A 6004-nucleotide genomic window follows, 5' to 3' on the forward strand; every position below is an offset into this window, starting at 1 on the left:
CCCCATGAATCGCAGCACGCCAGGCCTCCCTGTCCATCACCAACTCCCGGAGTTCACTCAGACTCACGGCCATCGAGTCAGTGATGCCATCTAGCTATCTCATCCTCTGTCGTCCCCTTCTCCTCCTGCCCCCAGTCCCTCCCAGCATCAGAGTCTTTTCCAATGAGTCAACTCTTCGCATGAGGTGGCCAAAGTACTGGAGTTTCAGCTTTAGCATCATTCCTTCCAAAGAAATCCCAGGGCTCATCTCCTTCAGAATGGACTGGTTGGATCTCCTTGCAGTCCAAGGGACTCTCAAGAGTCTTCTCCAACACCACAGTTCAAAAGCATCAATTCTTCGGCGCTCAGCCTTCACAGTCCAACTCTCACATCCATACATGACCACAGGAAAAACCATAGCCTTGACTAGATGAACCTTTGTTGGCAAAGTAATTTCTCTGCTTTTGAATATGCTATCTAGGTTGGTCATAACTTTGCTGCCAAGGAGTAAGCATCTTTTAATTTCATGGCTGCAGTCACCATCTGTAGTGATTTTGGAGCCCAGAAAAATAAAGTCTGACACTGTTTCCACTGTTTCCCCATCTATTTCCCATGAAGTGATGGGACCGGATGCCATGATCTTCGTTTTCTGAATGTTGAGCTTTAAGCCAACTTTTTCACTCTCCTCGTTCACTTTCATCAAGAGGCTTTTAGTTCCTCTTCACTTTCTGCCATAAGGGTGGTGTCATCTGCATATCTGAGGTTATTGATATTTCTCCCGGCAATCTTGATTCCAGCTTGTGTTTCTTCCAGTCCAGCGTTTCTCATGATGTACTCTGCATATAAGTTAAATAAACATGGTGACAATATACAGCCTTGACAAACTCCTTTTCCTAATTGGAACCAGTCTGTTGTTCCATGTCCAGTTCTAACTGTTGCTTCCTGACCTGCATACAAATTTCTCAAGAGGCAGATCGGGTGGTCTGGTATTCCCATCTCTTTCAGAATTTTCCACAGTTTCTTGTGATCCACACAGTCAAAGGCTTTGGCATAGTCAATAAAGCAGAAATAGATGTTTTTATGGAACTCTCTTGCTTTTTCTATGATCCAGAGGATGTTGGCAATTTGATCTCTGGTTCCTCTACCTTTTCTAAAACCAGCTTGAACATCAGGAAGTTCACGGTTCACATATTGCTGAAGCCTGGCTTGGAGAATTTTGAGCCATAGCATTAGCAAAAGTCATTGCTCAAGGCCCCAAGTTAGTGCCCATCTTCCCTCACTCTTCCCCCAACTCCACCTCTCTGATGCCCTCCCCTGGGGCCCTTGGACCCCATCACAAGCCAGCAAGCAGAAATTAATGCCTGGCTCTGCAGGCCACTGCTTTGGTCTGTGGCTGAGGTCTATCCCGATGTTCTTGGGGGTTGGTGCCCATGTATCCTGGCTCTTAGGTGAGTTTTTTCCAAACAACTATTTGTCATCAACCCATTTCCATTTTGAGAGTTTGAGGAAGAACAGCTTAAGACCACTCAGTGGTTGTTCCTACCCATTCGGTGGTCTGAGCAGTTTTCAGCAGCAGGCTGAGCAGTCTTCACAGGGGAGTTGAATAGTCTCAGAGGGCACCTGCATGCCTTCAGACCCCCAACTCAGGTTGCAGAGCTGGAGCAGTCCATCCACCCTGAAATTCCTCCTTGGTCACAGTCTTGTCAACTGCTGCCTGCTCTTCTTTGCAGTCTTTTCAGAATCTCTGCAGAAGCAGAGATGAGGCATGACTTTCCATGGGGGTTCACTGGAGATGCCATGCATGTGCAGAACTTCCTGGGCAAACAGCCACATCAGATCCACTGAGTGAGCTCTCTCATCGTTGCACGGGATGGCAGCAGCCACAGAGCACAGAGGAGTGTTTGTATTATACAGAGCAGTGGTTGGCAGGTTAGTGTAAGGGGCTTCTGTGAGACGCTGGTGGTCAGCCCTGGGATCAGTAACCACCAGAAGTCTTGGCTACCAGAAGGCTGCCCTGATCAGGTTAGTCAAGGTTCCAGGAGTGAAGCGGCCAGCAGTAGGAGGGGATCCAGGGGCAGCAGCAAATTTGTTGGCCACTATTCCCAGAAGGATATGACATTGGTTCATCAGTTGGGTTTTCAGTGGCAACAATGGCATAAGCCATCTGCAGAAGCTTCGGCCAGGTCTCCTGCAGACTTATGATGGAGGCACCACCCCCTTCCTTTTGTAGATGTACTATTCCACTTGGAAGTCAAGGTTGGTGCTACCTCACTGGGTTCCTGATGCAAGGAGTTTGAGGACCTCCTTCTCCTTCATTTGCAGGACATTGAGGGCTCTGGACATTGTGAAAGTTTCCTTTTAAGTTCCAGTGAGAATCCAGAACTATGTCATATGGACAGTTTTCTGGGTAGTGCGGAAAGATGATTCTTAGGTATTTTGTCTCTCCACCTTCAGCAGCCATGAGGACGTGATGGGGAAGCAAGAATTCATACTGCCCAGGGATCTTGCCCTTCCACTCTGAGCTCTCAAGTCCTTCATCTGAACGTGGCAGGCACCAGACCACAGACCTTGGAGAACTCCTCATGTTTGGATTTAAAAACAAAACCATAGCATTTCATAGAATTATTTTCCCTCAATAGAATAAAAGTTCCAGGAGAGAAAAGTAGTTCCTTTGGACCCTGCTCTCCCTTTAAGTCAAATAAACATCTGTCAAGGAGGAACAAGACAGAATTCCTTGTGATCAGATGCTCCTGGTTCTACAGCAATTTATCAAAGCCCTTCTCATCAATTAGAGAAATATTTGAAAAATCATCACAGCTCCTGCAAACGCCTCATGTATAATTCAAAGCGGTGGCTCCGGATGGAGTGAGGAAGCTACAGAAGTGAGCACTGCCTTTTGAAGGTAAACCTGCCTATTGTCCCTTTCATCCCAAACCTCGGAACAAACTCCGGGGCCCTTGAAAATTGTATTTCTACTGAAGTGTAGACATCTTAAGCCTGACGTGTAGACACTTTACCTCCCAGTGAGCCCCCTATAGGGACACCATTCCTCAGTTCTTGGAAACTAGGTGTCCCTATGAGATTAAGACAATTAGAAGGGACCCCCTCATGTGGGCAGTATTCTGCTTTTTAATCCCAGCCCTCAGTACCGAGTGATTCCAAGAAGGCAACCAATAAAGAAAAAAACAAACAAGTGATCAAGTGATAACCATGTAAAGCACCCTCACTTTTCTTTTTTCACTTGCTAGTCCCACAAGTCAGGTATTAGCTTGATTTTATAGATAGGAAGACTAAAACAGAGAGTTGAAATGACTTGCTCAGGGTTGCACAGCAGATTTACAGCGAATAGTGTTTGTACTTCGACCACCAGACACTTTCCCTGTGGGTACAAACCCAAATTTCAATTTTGATTCTGTTCCTCGACTTGAACAATATGGAGGCCCACAAGTGAGAAATTGATCTTTTTTTTTTTTTTCATTGAAATTTGGTTTGGAATAAAAAGGCTTATATAAAAAATATAAAATAGTTTTTGCTAAGTACAGTGGCTATATCGCTTATGCTATTTAAACCTCTGTGTACCTGAATTACATTTAACAGTTTCAATTAATTTTACTTTTGAATTGCACTAATGGGTGACTCAGTGGTGAAGAATCCACCAGCTAAGGCAGGAGATACAGGAGACTCGGGTTTGATCCCTGGGTGGAGAAGATCTCCTGGGGGAGGAAATGGCCACTCACTCCACTATCCTTGCCTGGAAAATCCCATGGACAGAGGAGCCTGCTGAGCTACAGTCCATGGGGTCACAAAGAGCTGGATAAGACTGAGTGACTGAACACACATGCACGCAATAGCATGTGGAGCCCACAAGATTTAAGACCCCAGCACCACCAGCTCAGGGCACAGAGCTGACACAGGGAGGCATAGGAAACATGTGTCTGTAGTGGAGGAACTGCTTCCTTGGGATTCGATCTAGAAGTCACTCTTCTTGTGTTCATGTGTGGTCTCCTCCTGCCCTGGCAATATGAGCAACAGAGGTGGTTCTGAGTGGGACAGAGTGGGCTCTATAGGATTCCTTGTGCAGGGGTGAGTGGGCCAGACCCTCTGCAGGATATGTGCAGTGGCAGGGAGATAGTCCTCAGCCCTGTGCTCGAGGAGGTAGGGGAACACCAGAAACGTGGTAGGTGAAGACCAGAATTCTAAGTAGTTCTGAGGGCAGAAAATTAGCATCTTCTTCCATGAGTGAGGAGGCCTTTTGAAGGTAAATGAGACAGTCCATCGCAGATCAAATAGGCCAGACAGGCAAACCATGGATGTAGGGAAGAGGGCCCCAGAGCTATACAGCACAAGCAGAAATATCCACTGGGACTGGGTGATGAAGGCTGGCCCGCTAGGAGGAGAGGTGCACATGGGAAGGGTCTGGCCTGGCCTCACTACTCTGGGCCCAGCCCCCAGCACAGTGTCTAGAACTCAGCAGATGCTCAGCAAAGTGAAAGAAGGTGCTCCGGCTTCACTTCCTGCAGAAGCTGACTAAGATGCTCCAGAATGCCAACAAGGACCTACTGTAGGGCACGTTTAACTCTGCTCAATCTGATGCACCATCCTGGAGGGGATGGGCACTTGGGGGAGAATGGATACATGTGTATGGATGGCCGAGTCCCTTCACTGTTCACCTGGAACTACCACAACATTGTTGATCGGCTGTAACCCAATACAAAATTAAAAATTTGAAGTTTGAAAAAATATATATACTAAAGATGCCCCAGTGTGAGCTAGGGCCCCCTCTTCTGAGCTCCCATGATACCCCAGGCTTGCACATCACCAAAATACAGTCACATTGCCTTATAATGATCTAATGTCCAGTCTGCCTCCTTCCTAGAGCCCTGTCTGCATTCCCAGCATCTCCTCTAGCGTATGGTACATATTAAGCCCTAAAGGAAGGAGGGACAGATGGGAGGGAAGAAGGGTTTCATCAGCTGCTAGGGGCTAAGGATTTCACCAATAACTGAAAGAAGAGAAGAAATTGGGAGTTAATAGGAGGCCTCACTGCACATCGTCTCAAGGATGCTGGATATAATTATGCTGCTGTAAACTCCATAAGGAATCACACATAGTTCTCCTCCTATAGTGGAAGCTTGGTCATGCTGTTATTCTGCCAGAGTGTGAGTCTCAAGATATCACAGTCTTTTTTGATCACGATTGTTTCACTCAGTTCAGTTCAGTCACTCAGTTGTGTCTGACTCTTTGTAACCCCATGGACTGCAGCATGCCAGGCTTCCCTGTCCATCACCAACTCCTGGAGCTTGCTCAAGCTCATCTTCATTGAATTGGTGATGCCATCCAACTATCTCATCCTCTGTCATGCCCTTCTCCTCCTGCCTTCAATCTTTCCCAGAATCAGGGTCTTTTCTAATGAGTCAGCTCTTCGCATCAGGTGGCCAAAGTATTGGAGCTTCAGCTTCAGCATCAGTCCTTCCAATGAACACTCAGGACTGATATCCTTTCAGATTGACTGTTTGGATCTCCTTGCAGTCCAAGGGATTCTCAAGAGTCTTTTCCAATACAACAGTTCAAAAGCATCAATTCTTCAGTATTCAGCTTTCTTATGGTCCAACTCTCACATCCATACATGACCACTGGAAAAACCATAGCCTTGACTAGACAGACCTTTGTTGGCAAAGTAATGTCTCTGCTTTTTAATATGCTGTCTAGGTTGGGCATAGCTGTTCTTCCAAGGAGTAAGCATCTCTTAATTTCATGGCTACAGTCACCATCTGCAGTGATTTTGGAGCCCCCCAAAATAAAGTCTGTCGCTGTTTCCATTGTTTCCCCATTATTTGCCATGAAGTGATAAGACTGGATGCCATGATCTTAGTTTTTTGAATGTTGAGTTTTAAGTCAACTTTTTCACTTTCCTGTTTTAATTTTATCAAGAGAAGAAGCTCTGTAATTCTTCTTTGCTTTCTGCAATAAGGGTGGTGTCATCTGAATATCTGAGGTTATTGATATTTCTCCCGACAATCTTGAT

At 46.1% G+C, this 6004-nt stretch overlaps 1 pseudogene; it reads right to left on the reverse strand.

The window, feature by feature from the left end:
• Positions 1–1490: 1490 nt before the first annotated feature.
• On the reverse strand, positions 1491–2415 carry LOC112584701 (annotated as a pseudogene).
• Between the last annotated feature and the right edge of the window lie 3589 nt (positions 2416–6004).

Source organism: Bubalus bubalis, chromosome 4 (genome assembly GCF_019923935.1).
Source record: "Bubalus bubalis isolate 160015118507 breed Murrah chromosome 4, NDDB_SH_1, whole genome shotgun sequence".
NCBI classification, from domain to species: Eukaryota; Metazoa; Chordata; class Mammalia; order Artiodactyla; family Bovidae; genus Bubalus; species Bubalus bubalis.